We start from the raw sequence: 17,382 nt of genomic DNA on the forward strand, positions 1-17,382 counted from the left end.
CGTCGCGGACGTAGGAACCCCACTCCTGGGGGCCGATTTTCTGGCGCACTTCGGCCTGCTAGTCGACGTGGGGCGCAAAGCGCCTCCTCGATACCGACTCCTGCCGGTCTCTCCCGTTAACGGCGGGACCCAGACCCACCATCAGCGCCGTCGCCCCCACCAGTATGCACACCTTCTGTCGGAGTTCCCTGAGGTATTTAAGCCCGAGCCGCCAAGTCCCCGGGCCCCAGCCAAGCACGGCATATACCACCATATAGTGACTAAAGGGCCCCGACATCGCGAAGTTCCGCAGGCTTCCCCCTCAGCGCCTTCAGGAGGCGAAAAAAAGCATTCGCAAGGAGATGGAACAGATGGGCATCTGCAGGAAAGCCTCCAGTCCATGGGCCTCCCCCTCCACATGGTGCAGAAACCGGACGGCTCCTGGAGACCCTGCGGCGACTACAGGCGGCTCAACATTGCAACAGAGCCCGACCACTACCCTCTACCCTATATGCAAGACCTCATGGCCTCCTTTCACGGGGCCAAAATATTCACTAAATTGGACCTTCTTAAATCTTATTTCCAGGTACCTGTTGCGCCAGAGGACATACCAAAGACAGCCATCATCACGCCCTTCCCGGGTCCTATGTGTTCGCCTTCTCCACCTTCGGGCTGAGGAACGCCGGGGCCACCTTCCAGCGGCTCATGGACAGCATCCTGGGGACCTAAAATTCTGCGTCTGCTACGTCGACGACATTCTCATATTTTCCAGGTCTCACAGCGAACACCAGAGGCGCATCAAAGCAGTCCTCCAGCGCCTCCAAGAAAACGGCCTCGTCGTCCGTTTCGACAAGTGTACCTTCGGCGTCCAGAAAGCAGAATTCCTGGGTCACGAGGTGTCTCCGACAGGCGTCCGCCCTCTTACATCGAAAGTGGCAGCCGCAGCAAGTTCCCGACACCCACCTCCATCAAGGCCGTCCAGGAGTTCCTTGGGATGGTAAACTTCTACAGGCGGTTCATCCCCGGGATCGCGCACACCACGGCCCCCTGACGGAAGTCCTAAAGGTCAACCAAGTCCCTGTCTTGGGGACCCAGCCAGCAGCAGGCCTTTTCCTGACGAAGGCGCCCTGACGAAAGGCCGCCCTCACCAAGGCAACCGCCTTGGCACACCAGGATCCCAAGGCTCCCCTCCAGCTGACGACAGACGCCAGTAACGTTGCCTGCGGTGCTGTTCTGGAGCAAATCATCAACGGCGCCCCCAGCCCATCGCCTTCTTCAGCAAGAAGTTCAGTCCCGCAGAGTCCCGCTACAGCACCTTCGACAGGGAACTCTGCGCGATGTACCGCGCAGTTCGGCACTTCAAGTTCCTCCTGGAGGACGCCCTTCACAATCTTCACAGACCACCAGCCACTGGTTCATGCCTTCACGAAGCAGGGGACGCATGGTCTTCCAGACAGCAGCGCCACCTCTCAGCCATAGCCGAATTTACCTGTTCCGTCAGGTACCTCCCGGCAAGAAAAATCCCGTAGCAGACGCCCTCTCCAGAGTCGAGTTGAACGCAGTGCAGCTTGGTGTAGATTACCAGGACCTTGCCAGAGAACAGGCCACTGACCCAGAAACCCCAGCATACCGCACCGCCATCACATCCCTCAAGTGGCGGGACGTGACCTTCGCCCCGGAGGCCCCAGCCTGCTCTGTGACATCAGCACAGGCCAGCCCCGCCCTTTGGTTCCAGCCTCACGCCGCCGCCAGGTATTCGACATCATTCACGGCCTCTCACACCCCTCCGGCAGGACCACGGCCAAACTGCTCTCAAAAAGTTCGTCTGGCACGGGTGCAAAGGACGCCACAGCCTGGGCAAAACAGTGCCTGCAGTGCCAGACCAGTAAAGTGGGTCGTCACACGCAGTCGGGGTAGGCGAGTTCCCACAGCCAGGCGCCTCTTCGGCCACATCCACATCGACGTCGTCGGGCCCCTTCCCCATCAGGCGGATCCAGATACCTCCTCACGGTGGTAGACCGTTTGACGAGGTGGCCGAAGCCACACCCATGCAAGAAGCCACCGCCAGCGCGTGCGCTGAGGCCCTGCTCTCCAGTTGGGTTAGCGCCGGCGCCCCGGACCACATCACAACCGACAGGGGCCCGCTTTCCTCTCCGAGTTGTGGTCTGCCCTGGCTCAACTGCTGGGAACCACGCACCACACCACCACAGCGCATACAACCCAGCGGCCAACGGCCTGGTTGAACGGTTCCACAGGTCCCAAAGTCATCCCTCATGGCCCGCTGCACCGCCGAGGACTGGAAACATCAGCTGCCGTGGGTCCTCCTCGGGTTGAGGACCGCCCCCAGAGCCGACGGCACCCCATCCGCAGCTGAACAAACCTATGGGAACCCCTCGTGGTGCCGGGAGAGCTCGTGACGGATGAACGCCACTCCCCATCTCTGCAGAGGCTCCGCGACGTGGCGGCAAGTTCGCCTTGCAGGCGCTCATACATCGACAAAGCAACCACCTTCATGCCGCCACAGCTGTCATCCGCCACCCACGTCTTCGTCAGAGTCGACGCCGTCCGTCCACCACTAACTAAGCCCTACAGGGGACCCTTCCGCGTGCTGGAGCGGAACAGCAAGGCGTTCAGCTGGCACTCCCAGGCAAGAACGACTGGGTTTCCATAGACCGGCTAAAGCCCGCCTTCCTGTCGGAGAGTCCCGGCAGCGACGCAGCACCCCTTCTGCCCAAACGCACTCCAGCACGCCCTCACCCCGCAGGCGCCGCCCCAGGAAGGAACCGCCCAAACAGCAGCCTCACAGGCGGGAGGCCCCTCAGTTATCTTCAAGGAGCGCGGCACCCTTCAGCGTCCCAGCAGATACAGGGATTAATCAGACGCGTCCCTCGTCTTGGGAGTATTTGTAAAGTCACCAAATCGGCGCCAGGATAGTGTTTCGGCGCCATTAATTAAGTCTCCGCTGAGCTTGTTTTCTTTGGTGACTTCCCGTTTTCTTCAAGCTCAATTAGTCACGCCTAAAACGTGCCAGGTCACGCATTTTAATCATTTTTACTTTATGGTATTTATACGAATGTCACACATTGTGTATCACATGTTTCTTCATTCACAGGCATCAAGACTGTATCTATATTGTAGCTCTGTATGTTTTGTATTGTAATTTGTACTCGTTCACTGCATATTATTGTTTATTGTTTCGACCTCAGGTCACAGTCAATTCCATTGTCTCTCACGGCCCGGCGTCAGTCGGCCGCAATATAAGCTGCCTGGATCTGTAATAAAGTAGCAGTAACTTTTACCTGCTCGTTTCTTTGACACCTTACAGAAGGACAACAAAGTAGTCAACATGCTGTCCGCTGATGCAGGAGTTGAACCCTTGACATCTGTCAAGAGGTATGATAGAGATGCCAAAGAGAAGGTTGATGTCCCATAACCTGATTTGATAAAGCAATACAATGGTAAGATGGGTGGCATTGACAAGAGTGACATGTTCATCCATCTTTACAAGACGCTGGCTACTCAAGATCTTCAGATATTGCATTGCTGTATCCATTGCCAATGCCTGGCTAGTCTACAAGAGGGATGTTGCAAGGCTAAATGAGAAACCCATGCACCTGAAGAATTTTCGCCTCTCCATCTCCAGGTAATGCAGGATGCACAGGAAGTCCAGAGTCTTCTCTCATGCCAGGAGGAGGTCAGATGACACTCCTTCAACGCCCACTCCTTCTACCTCTGCTACTCAGGAGTCTTGGGAAAGTGGTGCTCCCAACCAGAGGTCAGAGGTCACAGAAGCGCCAGAAGCTGTTAGGACTGATACCTCCACTCTCCATGTACCGGTCTTCACCCCCATGAGACAGACTTGTAAGAACTGTTCCACCAAGAAGAATATCCTCAGGTCCAAGTGAATGTGCAACCTTTGCAATGTGGCACTGTGTACTTCTGATGCCAGGAACTGTTTTGCGCAGTATCATAGTGTTGCGATATGAATATGGACATTATTTTCTAGTGATTTATTGAACTATTTGACTGTTTTTTTCTGATGTATATGTATTTTTGTAACTTTTTTCTAGTAAAGGTATAAAAATTAGTTCACTTTCGTTTTCCTTATTTTTATTATGTCTTATTTATTAAAACATGATGAAATGATGCATAAAAAGTTGAAATATTAATATAATAATGCTAGGAAATTAAGAATAATGTAAAAAAAATAACCTGCTAAGGTATAAATATGAGAGGTAAAAGTATTGAACATGGAAGATAAGCCCCAAAAAAGTTGCTAAAATGCTATAAAAGGTAATCAAAGTTTCTTAAAAAAGTTGATCCCAATCGGGCAAAACATCCAGTTCAGGATACTGCTGTCAAAAGACGATTTCCTGTGAACTGGGCAGTGGTCCCGTTGAGGACACTTCGTTGGGGTGGGGGTCTATGACCCCATTTTTGCAAAATTAAAAAAAAATTCACTGGAGTAAAACGTGTTTTAGATTCGGTTGTACTACAAAATACTAGAGCGCTTTTTGCATTATTTCTGGTAGCGCCTGTTAAAGGGTTAACTAAGTTTGCCTCAGAGAGGGTCTCCCTCGAAAATAATAATAATGAATATACATCCCTGTTTTATTTGCCGTGATTGCTTATTCCTTGTCTCAACATTTTCAAAGTAGCCTCTACAGTAGACACACTGTAGACTCTCAGTGTAACATAACAAAAGCTCAAGTGTTTTACTAAGATACAGTTTCTCTTTGCCCTTATCCAGGTTTGCGTTGATTATAGATCCGAAATAATGCTACTGTAACTTTACTCCACCAAGAAAAGCTGAATAGGATATCTAAAAATGTAGCGTTCTGGTGAGGTGAAAAAAGAGAGAGAGCACCGAACACTATCCGGGGAAATAACAGCGGAGCATGTATGAGCCGTTATAGAGGTAACGCTACGCAGTAACTAAACTACTACACTCCACCAAAACAAAACAAACGTGCTATCTATTTTGGCAGCTGCCAGCTGATTGCCTGACGGCAGGGAAGGGCGGTGCGAGATGAGGCTAAAAATACTCAAGAAAATGTTGCTGTTCTCCAGCCTCAGTGTAGCAGCCACAGGTGAGAGTTTCCCCCAGATAATTTCATGTTTTATAGGCATATAGCCTCATTCCTCTTTCTATTAGCTGTGGGCCTAGCGGAGGCTAGGCAAATACAGAAGCTGAAGATAAGGCGAACCCTTAGATTTTTATCTAAAGCTTAGCTTAATCCGTAGCAAAAAGATTATTTTCATGGTAACTTTTCCTGTTTGAGTAATAGTAAAAGCTTCAGAGAGCAGTGGGGAAAATGATTCTAAACAAGTCTTCACAATCTCCCTTATAGCTTTACCCATGAGCTTTCATTGCCCGAATTAGCAGATTGCGATGTTGTTCCGATTTTAAATTGACTAAATGTGCAAATATTTTATAGGCTTAAGAAATGACACAGTGAATGGGATATGTTTCCTTCAGATTATGACCAGATTGTCTTGCGTGTCCATAGTTTAACCTTAAGCTCCATTGTAAACAAGCAACTTGGAACTTATACGAAGTTCCAAGAAGTTTTCATAATTACCTGCTTACAGAAATGCAATTCTTGTTGATGAAACTGTCCAGACACTCATTACATCGGCTAGCTGTTCAGTTACATTCAAGTCATTATCATCATTTTATTCATTATCATTTTTACTTCTTGTTTTTCATGTACAGGTCAGAAATAAACTAGATCTCTCCACTGCCTTCAGTTTTGTGCTCTCTCTGACAGAATTTTCGTCTGGTCTAGGTCTTCATTTAGGGTTTTTTCCATGGTTTTCTGTTTTTGCTACTGGTTCTCATCCTGTTGCTGTCATGTTTGCTATTCTTTGGTTACTAATTGGCTTATATGTATTCATATCATTAATTTTGTACTTCATAGTAGCATTAAAACCTGTTTGGATACATGTATTTCATAAGCATTCTGTAAACTTTTCCTGGCCACATTTTCATTTTATAATTTATACAGCCCTTTTTCTATTTTGGAATTAGTTATTTTTCATTGTATGCATAACAAAAGTGTTGCAGTCAAGTCCATAAGGTATGTGGATGCCATGTAACATGGGGGTAGAAAAATATCTATAACCACTTTTTCTATAAATAAATTTAACCACATGATACATGAAAAAGGAGAATTTGAAGTGGCAGGAAGATGCTAGTTTTACTACATCGATTTGTTTTCATTTCTAATATGCTTTGTAAAAAGAGAGTGAATGTCTGTGGCATCCAATTGGCATGCATAATCCAATTGCAGGTGAAGGAAAACACATAAATATTATTTGTTCCTACACAAACACAGACCTTCGGTCTTTACATAGGAATTAGCCTATGAACGTGATCTGGAATGGCAGTTTAACTTTCAAATAAGGTCATTAACTACTGACTGTAGGGGGGGAAGTCCCGCCCATTTGTTGGTCTGCACTCCACTTTGCTTTTGGCCACCATCGCATTCAGACATCTTCGTGCACTCTCTTTCCTACTGCCATTTGTTTTCATTCTTTTTCTTTTTGGGTCCTCCCAATGCTAGTGCTATTCCCAACCCGGTACGACAGGAAGTTGCCGATGTTTTGCTCAATTGTGCTGGACCCATAGGCAGCAGTGGAAGATGCCTTCCAGCACCCATGGGACAATCTAGGGGCCTACACCTTCCCTCCATTTTGCCTGATTCATCAAGTGATCAACAGAGTCATGATCATCCCAGTTCTCAGGATGACAGAGAGAGAGATTCCCCCATGGCACAACCTGCTGTTCCAAGTCGCATGTAGAGAGGTATCACCAGGCGGAAGAAAGGCTGGCTCTTCATTCCTGGAGACTAACCTTCATCTCTTGCAAGCAAGAGGCTTTTCTCTCAGAAATGGGCTGTCTTCTGTGGTTGGTGTTGTCAACGGGGTATCTCTCCAGTCAGACCTGCTCCTCTGCAGGTAGCGGACTTTTCCGTCTTTCTTCGTCAGGAGAAGCTTCTCTCTGTTTCAGCCATAAAGGGCTATAGAGCTGCCCTTGGCCAAGTCCTTTGTTTGAAGGGGGTAGATCTCTCATCCTTGTGGGAGATCTCCATGCTTTTGAGAAGCTTCGAGCAGTCTTGCCCACTCAGGGAACTCAGGCCTCCTGAGTGGGATGTAACTCTCGTCTTGAGGGGCCTGACTCATGCACGTTACAAACCTTTATGAGAGTCATCAGACAGGGATCTGATCTTTAAGACTGTTTTCTTGCTTGCCCTCGAGGGGATGAGGGTCTGTTACGCTCAAGTTTGTCCTGGAATTTGTAGTGAAGATTCAGAATCTGTTGGTCCCTGACGTCAGATTCAAGTCCTTTTCGATCCCCTCCCTAGAGGACTTTGTTGTTGGTAATCGAGACAAGATGCTACTGTGTCCAGTTAGGGTGCTGCGGTACTGTCATACAAGGACTTGGCATCACAGGGCTGAGTGTCAACGACTTTTTGTTAGTACTGAACTGGCTCAACTAAGAAAGAGGTTTCCAAGAACACAATCTCTCTCTGGCTTTGTGAGACAATCAAGTGGGTGTACTCTTTGTCTGATGAGGTAGACAGGAGTACAATCCGGGCTAGAGCTCACGATGTTAGTGGCATCAGTCCGTCCCTCACATTCCGGAAGAATATGTCGGTTCTACAGGTGTTACGGGCAGGGGTGTGTCCCCAACAAACACATTCACATCTTTTTAACTCTGGGACATTACCCACAGGTCCTTGAACACATTTTCTTAGGGTCCTATGGTGGCTGCCCAACAAGTCGTATAACTCACCCGGCTTCCCTAGAGGGACAGGTCACATCTTATCTAAGGTGTTCGGTAAGCGAGAGAGAATGTGTGTGAGTGACTGCCTTTCTCCCTTTTCTCTTTTTACTTTTCTCTCTCGTAGGGCAGAGAGGTAGGTAGCAAGCCGTCACATGCTGGGCATGCATGTCGTGCAGGTGAGTCTAGATAATGGAGTATCGTGTCTATAATCTATTGTAGATTGTTAGATGCAAGTCCCCCCCCCCTCTCTAGGAAGGTGAGAGAGGGGTTGACAATAAAACTTTTATTAGCTCTTTTATTGTCTCTGCCATTATGGGTTCATCCAAGCCTTTTTTGAAATAATGGCACAAACTCATTTTTCATGCCCAGCAGTCTGGCAGTTGAACATCCCATATGTTCAACATGCTAGAAGTACAGAATTCCTTCCTCAGTTCCTGGGAATATGGGTAGAACTTCCAGTCAGTTCAGAGATTTACCCGGACTCCACATTCCAGTGGGTAAGTCTCCTATGTAAAGACCAAAGGTTTGTATTTGTGTAGGAACACAGCAAATTTTAAAGTAAATTTTTTTTCTAACATACAAACCTGAAGGTCTTTACATGTACAGTCCACCTCAGCCACCCGTCATTCCGGTACCTGGGCCGAAAAGCAAAGTGGAGTGCAGACCGAGTGGGCGGGGCTTCCCCCCTATTGTCAGTAGTTAACGACCTTATTTGAAAGTTAAATGGCCATTCCAGCTCATGTTTGCAAGCTAAATCCTATGCAAAGACCTTCAGGTTTGTATATTAGGAAAAATATGAATTACTTAAAAATTTGTTATTTTAAGGAATTTTTAAAAACATTTTTATCACCTGGTAAGTGTGGTCAACGATTGCAATTGATCCCCCGGATTTACATTTTCTTTTACTGCTTTGATATTCATACCACTACGCTAACATAATCTAAAACAAGAACAACAGAAATTTACTGTTCTGCTGTCCAGCTTTTTTAGTGTGTGACCACAGCCTGCCCTTCATGTGATCTTCTTTTCTTGCAAGGCTGTCTCCAGCACATAATACTCTGAGCAATCATGAATTTAGGATGATCCTTTCTTGGGATTCTCCAATCTCAAGTTTAGTGATAACAAAAGATCAATATCAAACTGTGAAATAAAGAAAAAATTAAATTAGAGAACAAATACAGTATACTTAAAACCACATACAGTTTTGGAGAGTCATGCTCCCTCTTTAGTGTGGAGACACTAAAACCCAACTAGTGTCTCTACACTGAAGAGGGAGCACGATGATCCGAAGCTGTATGTGGTTTTAAATATATTTGTTCTCTAATTTGTAGTTTTTTTCATATCTCAAGGTTAGTCTTAAGGGGCAAAACCTTCTTTAGCTGCTTGGCAGGTAGCAGTTCCATCAATATACACAAAAGACACAATAATGAGCCCAAGTAAAGCATAGGGCAAATCAGTAAATTCATTTCAAGAGCAGATAGCTCTAAAGTTCATATCCAACACTCTTCATTAGCAAGAATAGCCACAGGACTAAGGGCAGTTCAGCATGTTGATTTCCTTTCACCCATGCCAGAGTCATGGGACTATTACCCCTTTCCCAACCATAATACCAGTCAACTCATGACACCGTACTAAAGCAATCAACCTGTGTATAGTGTTGAGCTATTTACATAGCAAACAGTATTACCTACTTTTGTGATTTTATGTCCTTAAGGCACAGTGTGGGCATGGAAGAAGCAAATAAGAGAGGATTAACTGCATGTTTGGAAGTTAGCTTTTATATAAGTAACTTTCCAAGTAATTACATTGCTATTAATTTCACTCGCTCGGCAGCTAAAATTTTGAAATTCGCTGGTCATGCTATTTTGTTTTTCCTATGCCCTGCCAACTTTCGGGGAAAGAGAGGAACAACTAGCATATGGGCTTCAATTGTTTCTGCTGGCAGATGGCTGTACACCAGTTGTTAGCAGCAGCTTACTGATTTTTGGAATTCGTTTTTTCCAGTTGTATTTGGCTGTACATAGCAGCAGCTTGTTGATTTTTGGAATTCATCTTTTCCTGTTGTATTTCATCGTTTGGTGAAGTATTCTGACTTGGTAGCTGTTACAGAACATTTAGTTAGTGTTAGGTTCTTTTAGAATTTTAATTGTGACATTAATTGATTTGACTTATCCTGATTTTGTTTTTAGCTGACTTGGTTTATGTAATGTCAGACTCAAGTTTGTCTAGCTTTAAGTATTGCAGCAAAGGCTGCATTACTCGTTTGACCAAGGAATCATATAACTCTCATACGATCTGCACAGGCTGCAGGGAACAGGGGTGTTCATAAGAATTAAGATGTAGTGAATGTGTTCATTGGGACTTGAAAAATGGAAGACTGTAAAATCACTTAATAAAATGGCTAGGGATAAGAAGACGAAGGCTACTGCTAGGCAGACCAGCAAATCTTTAGCTAACCAGGAATCTCATAGTTCTGTGAATATTGATAATGTTGACATCGATATTGATGTTCCTGTGATTTCTATTAATCCCATCGCCAACCCTTCTCCTGTGCAACCCTCTCCTTTACCTGGCTCTCTCGCTTCCAAACCCAACCCCATGACCAGCCTCGAGTTAATGACTGATAAAAGGTTCGAGTTGATTGTCGAATCCAACGCACAGTTAGCTTCATCTGTTAAAGTGCTTATGGATAACAAGAGTGAGTTGGAGAGCTCTGTAGCGCCCAGTGTTAGTGTTGTGTCAGTGGAGCGCACGGTAGTGCCCAATGCAAGTGAAGTGTTGGTGGAGGAGGTGGCTGCCCGGCCCACTGATTCTCCTAGGCAAAGGTCAATGACATATTCTCCTAAACCTGGGAGGAATCAAACTGGTAGCCTAAGGGAGGTTAGTGTGGTTTGCCCTCAGGTAGGCACCCCCTTGGTTGAGCCTGTTGCTAAATCCTAGGTTGCAGCCAAATGCCACTGGAAAGGCGTTTCTTTGGATGTTCATTGTCTTTCCTCTAGTTAGGAGGATTCTTCTCCTAAGCAGCAGCGGCGCGTCGTGGACGAGTCACATCCTCTGAAAAGACGTGCTAGCAGTGCTTCGCATTCTTCTCCAGTGCCTTGCAAGAAGTCTTGGGACACTTTGGATAGTCTCTGACCTTCGTGTTAGTAGTTGGGACAGCCCAGAGCGTTTTTCTTCCGTTCCTCCAGGAGTGGAAGGTCAGAATGTGACTTCTAAGTGCTCATCATCTAGCAAATGCTCAGCTTCACGTAGAGTGTCTTCTCCTGAGTGTCCTCCAGTGCCTGAGTCTGCCTTGGCTCCCAAGCGCCCTGTACAGGCAGTCCCCTTTTAACGGCGGGCTCGGTTAACAGCGATCCGGTTTTATGGAGCTTGTCTAACGACGAAAACCAGCAATTTTTGGCACCGAAAATAGCCAATTTTCACTTATCAGCGCCAATAATTGGGTACTGGCGCCGATATATGCTTAACAGAGGCGCCGATAACTGAAAATCGGCGCTTTTCACCAATTTTCGGTTAGCAGCGATTTTTGGTTATCATCACACACTCAGAAACGGAACCCCGCCGATAACTGGGGACTGCCTGTAGTGACAGAAGCCCCTGTTGTTACCAAATGGCAGACATCACCTGAACGCCCGAAGGCGTATAAGCACCCATTAGCGTCCAGGCTTTCTTCAGTTTCCAAGCGCCTGTCTTCTCTTCAGTGCCATAGAGCACCCAAGTGCCAGTTGTTGACCGAACACTCTGTCTCCTGGGGACCCAACTGTTACAAAGCGCCCGCGTTTGGCCAAGCGCCTTTCTACTGCTGTTGATGCTTCTCTTACTTCTGTTCATGTTGGAATACAAGCAGTCATTGGTGATTCTCCTGCTTCTCCGTCTAACCTGCTTCAGCCTTCGGTTAGTACACAGTTGCCTTCTGCAGTGGACCCTATCCAGATCAAGCTGGACAGTACTTTGAGCCTGCTGAAAAAGGCTCCTTCAGCTTCCCAGCCCACAGATTTGGCTTTGTCGCCTGTGTCTTCTGACGATGAAGAAGATGCACTTGTACAGGACGCTAATCCTTCCGCCTACACATCGTTGCTAAGGTACCTGTTAGCTACCTTTCCGAGCTTCTTTTCTCCTGTAGCGCCCTCCTCGCCTTCATCCACTTTCCTGATGGAGACATAGTTGTTGGACTCTTCTAAGCTGCCCCCACCCCCTTGATGTGGGACCACCTTGATGTGGTGAGGGGCGCTCTTGAACCCCAGGAATTTGTCCCTGGGTTTGAGTCCAAGAGTCTCATATATGATGATATATTTATTTGGACTAATTTTGTGGAATTTTCCACTTTTTGTAAAATTTATTGGACCTGATAAATAAGGAAAGATATCATAGCTGGGATTGGGTTTATATCTGAAGCTAAATAGTGGGAACTGTGGTAGACTCATCAACTACCCGATGATGTTCGAACCTGAGAGATATCAGATTAATATCTCAAAGGGGGAACTATTCTTTAGGGCTGGACCACGGATTCCAGGGGGGTCTGGTTCTGGGGATAGGATTCTCAGCATTCTATCCCTGTAACATGATTAGGGTGGGGATGATTGTATTCTTGTAATACTCTCAGTCCTAGCAAGAGGGTTAGTCTTACACTTGGGCCACTCTAATCATGTTGTGCCATGTGGGTTATGGAAGGGGGCGGACATTTGGGAGTTGGTTCTCACTTGTGCCATTGGTGGAAGAATAAACCTCATGAAAGGCTGATGATATCTTTTTAAGGTTTTTAGGTTTATTTTATTTTTTTCCCCTCTCTAATCTTTATGTCTAGATGTTATAAGGATTTGAGTAGCCCTGGGCCCTATGATGGTGCTATTCTGGCACAGATGACAACCTGTGCACCCACCTTGGAGATTGAAAGTTCTCCAAATAGTGATAGCTTCTCCAAAAATGAATTGACAAATAGCAGTACAGGTAGTAATAAATCTCCTGATCCCCCTCCTGACTTCCCCTTCCCTGAACCCTCTAGCCGTCCTTTATTGATGACGACTTCGAGCAAGGACATGGACTTCTCTAAGAAATCTTCATCGAAAATTAACTCCTCAACACAGCCAGGTTGTGTGAAAAATTTGAGAATGCTCCATGTTGAAAACTTACCAGTCAGCTGTGATTATGAAATGATCTTGACAGCTTTGAAATCATTGGAACTGTTGTAGAAATCAGGATGACCTCTATTGATGTTGAATCAAAATGGGAAGCTTGGGTTACCTTTAGTAGCCATGATGAGGCTCTAAAGGCTAGTAGTATGATAAGTGCTATACAAAATACAAATAGGTCAGGCTACAGTAACAGGACCTTTAACAGACAAAGTCCCCAAAGACTTAGACGTTTATGTGCCATCTAAATGGGCTCAGGATAAACCAGAGAGAAAGTATGTGACTGGTAGCTTCAGCCAAGGAGGAAAATTATAACTACTACAAATTTTTTAGCTTTCTCCAGAAAAAGGTGGGAGGAATAAGAGCGGTGATATTTCTCATTTTGGGAAGAACACCATCTTATTCATGCCAAATCCACAACCCAAGCATATATGCTGACCCTGCTGGACATTGAAAATGATGAAATGATTACGAAGATCAAGCCCCACTTAGGCTTTAGCTATGAGAGAGGAGTATTATTTGATAAAGACCTATACGACATGACAGAAGAAGAAATTACAGAAATGTGCCCCAGTCCAGTTTGGAGAGTGAAAAAGGCAGCTATTGCCAACATGATCATTTTAACCTTTGTATACTCTGAAGTACTTTCTCATGTCATATTTGAAAATAAAGAGTACGTCCTTTCCAGCAAAGACCAATGCAGTGCTATCATTAAGTTTGGCCATTAATAAAAAAACTGCGAAAATGCTAAAATTTGTATAAATTGCTCTGGTGTCCATCATGATGATGACTGTAATAGAAAAACAAAATGTGTTAATTGTCAACTGGAACATAAATCTAATAACAAAAATTGTGAAATTTACAAATTTGAACTGTCTGCACTAAATAAAGCCAGTGCAGAGCATATCAGTATTGCTTTTGCAAAAAGACAATTAGGACAACAACCTAGGAGCTATGCTCAAGTTCTTAAGCCACACCCCCTATCTACCACAGGGGGTGCAGTGGCAGCACCCTCTAATGTAGCAGGTGCATCAACCCCTGTGGTAGTGGCCCAGCCATCTGGGTCAGGTGCTCGGCCTGTTGAGGCAAGAGCACAAGCCTCCAAGGAGGATAAGATGACACTTAACCCAACCACCTTGGAATTGTCTCAGGCAGAGTCTCTGCCCGATTTAATGGAGACTGAAGAGCAAAAGCACCAAAAGAGGAGATGCTCCCCCTCATCCTTTCCTCCAATTGAACATGTATCACTTAGTAATAGATACGAAGTTCTAAGCTCATTGCAAGAACCCCAGCCTGAATTTCTCAGTGATCCTAATAGCACCATTTAGGCCAATGAAGGAGTGGTTTCCAGACCATCTTGAACTACTATCAGACTTCCCAAGACTGCTACCTCAAAAGCATCATCTACTCAAACAACCCCACTTTTGGCAGTTTCATCAGGGGTTGTCTACTCTGGCCCTTACAGGTACAAACTTTCAGGGAACTCCTTCGAAAGAAAGGTTTTTCAAAATCAGCTTTGCAAGCTATTGCCAAATGCAGATGTGAATCCTCTGACAGAGTATATCAAGCTAAGTGGGCAATATTTTGAGCTTGGTGCTAGTCCCACAGAGTTTCCTCTTCTCAAACATCTGTGGCAGAAATAGCAGATTTCCTGCTATATTTGAAGACTAATAGAGGCCTTTCTTTGACTACGATCAAGAGGTACAGGGCCATGTTAGGCTCAGTTTTCTGGCATAGAGGGTTAGACCTCTCTTCTGATCACGATTTGTCAGACCTTATCAAGTCGTTTGATACCACAAAACAGAAAGAGGTAGTTCCTTGGAAGGAAGACCCTGTTTCTAGTAGCCTTGGCGACGGCTAAACAGATCAGTGAGATCCGTGCAATTCTCTCGAGGGAATGCTGTTTGCTCCTTTTCCCTGGGGTTTCTGGCCAAAAATGAATCTTTGTCCAAACTGTGGCCACCTTCTTTCACCATTAAAAGCTTGTCAGAGGTTGTTGGCCCAGATGAGAAAGAGAGAGTTTTGTGTCCTGTAAGGGCTTTAAAGTATTACCTTCACAGAACAAAAGGAGTACGTGGATCATCTAGTGCTTTATGGTGTTCAGTTAAGAAACCATTGCGCCCACTGTCGAAGAATGCCCTGGCATTCTTCCTCAGAAATCTCATTTCAGATGCTCATTCCGTTATTGGAGATGAGGTTTTTTCCTTGTGTAGAATGAAGGCACATGAAATCAGAGCAGTAGCAACTTCTTTAGCTTTCAACCATAATTTGTCTCTCTCTTCCATACTGCAAGCTGCTTTTTGGAAGTGTCAGTTGATTTTTGCTTCGCATTATTTAAAGGAAATCAAAACTATATATAATAACTGCAGTACATTGGGTCCGTTTTCAGTGGCTGGCGTGGTGTTGGGGAAGGAATTGTAGGAAGCAATCCTTCCTATCAATCTTTGCCTTGATTCAAGGGTGTTGAATTTTTAGGGGAGCCCGGGGGTACGATGTGCCCGGAGTACCCTCCAGTTCTTTTATGGTTGGGTAGTGGTTTTTTATTATTGTGGTTTTGGTGATTATGTTTTCTCTGGTTATTTATTTTGTACTGCACCCAGGGCAGGGGCAACTTTTTGTCTTTGTGAGCAATCGGAATTGTCCTTTGCTGCAAGGTACCCACTGAAACAGTAGGCAACTCACGGCTATACCACCACTCCGTTATACAATAAGATGAGTGCTATCCAGAGGCAGTATCTTCCTGCAGCAGCTCGCTTATCAGGTAAGGATTCAACAGGCATTATTTTAATGCAAGCAATCTTGTCTATTCTCAAATTCATTACCATTATTAATGTTTTGTGGTAAATATGTTCATGCATCCTATCTCCTGTCAATGTGGGAATCAGCAATGTAATTACTTGGTAAGTTACTTATATAAAAATTACATTTTTATGACAAAATAAAGTTTTATATACACTTACCAAATAATTACATGATCAGAGCCCGCCCTCCTCCCTGTGCATGAATATAAGGGCATGAACAAATTGAAGCCCATTTACTAGTTGTTCCTCTCTTTCCCCGAAAGTGGGCAGGGCAAGTCACTTAACCAAAGCAAAGTAGCGCAACCCACGAATTTCAAAATTTTAACTGCCGAGCAAGTGAAACTAATAGCAATGTAATTACTTGGTAAGTATATATAAAAGGGATTTTGACAAAGGAAAAATCTATTTCTGAGGAAGGTCCCGTGTCAGCCAGTGAAATTCCATTACAGCACGAATTTCTAGGTATAAAATGCTAGATATACCAGAGAAAAAGAGCTTTCAGGAAAGCTGGGGTTACTACCCCAGTCGAGCGTCTTCTAGGAAGGCGTCGGTATAAAGAAGGGTGAGTGAAATACCACTACCACGGAAACCTACTCGAAAGATCTCTCCTTATCAAAACCCCCGGAACAGAGCGGTGAGCCGTTACAGCCCCCACACTCAACACCCGCCAGGACGGCGACACCAGCGCCACCTACCTCATTCCATGCTAGCACTAACCCCAGACTTGGCATGTGCAAGAAAAGGGGGGGGGGAGCCATAGGTGAGTCAGGGAGGGTCACCGGGTGACACGGGACCTTCCTCAGAAATAGATTTTTCCTTTGTCAAAATCCCTTTTCTGAGTTCAGTCCCGTGTCAGCCGGTGAAATAGTGACAGAGAATCATGCCAAGGCTGCAAACTACGAGGAAACTGGGTAATCTGAAGAAAAAAACATAAATCACAAAAGCAGTTTAATGAGGGAATCTCTTACATGTGAGAAAAACACTAAACCTAGGGTACATCAAAGACTTAAGACTAGAAAGACAAGGGAGGTCCCCGGCATGACGGGGAAAGGGATCCCCAAAAGCAAAATTACTTAAAAGAACAAAATTACATGAAATTGGATAGGTACAATGGCGTATACAATAAATGGTATATACAGTCTTAAAACTATACACATAAACTTAAGTTAAACACATAAGAGATCAACCAAAATGCAATTAAAACATACAGTGTATATACAGATATCTGGGGTACATGGTGCAAATAAAAACCGCCCAGTACCCCACAAGAAAACAATTATGGTAACACATCAGATTACAGTTTCCACTCAACAAAGACAAAATACATCAATATGAGGAGCAAGGCAGTGAGGCATAATCAACCAAGAGGACAAGCAGAGAAGCAAATGAGGCAGGCGGGCGGGGGGGGAAAGGAGGAAAAGGATATGATTGGTTAAGGTGGGGAGATGACACTTCCCACAGCTATGGTAGAAAATTTCAGGGCTTCGAGCGTTTTTAGATAGTGGCGTTTAAACACTAGGGGTGATTTCCAACCCGTATATTTAGTCAACTCTGAGAAATCCATATTATGAAAGTAATTAATGGAAGTAGCAACTGCTCGAATATCATGAACCTTAGGAACTGAATCTGGGTTGGCTTGTTTAATAAAATATAGAATTTGTTGTCTTATAGCATTCAGTGAAAG

General features: G+C 45.3%; 1 protein-coding gene across 1 annotated transcript in view; it reads left to right on the forward strand.

Moving 5' to 3' along the window:
- Positions 1-4,920: 4,920 nt before the first annotated feature.
- The window catches only part of LOC136835190 (ankyrin repeat and SOCS box protein 12-like), a 90,337-nt gene continuing 77,875 nt past the window's right edge, over positions 4,921-17,382 (forward strand). Inside the window, exon 1 of the mRNA XM_067098419.1 lies at positions 4,921-5,069. The gene's annotated coding sequence lies outside the window, so the exon portion shown is untranslated. The remainder of the gene's footprint in view (positions 5,070-17,382) is intronic.

Source organism: Macrobrachium rosenbergii, chromosome 55 (genome assembly GCF_040412425.1).
Source record: "Macrobrachium rosenbergii isolate ZJJX-2024 chromosome 55, ASM4041242v1, whole genome shotgun sequence".
Classification (NCBI taxonomy): domain Eukaryota; kingdom Metazoa; phylum Arthropoda; class Malacostraca; order Decapoda; family Palaemonidae; genus Macrobrachium; species Macrobrachium rosenbergii.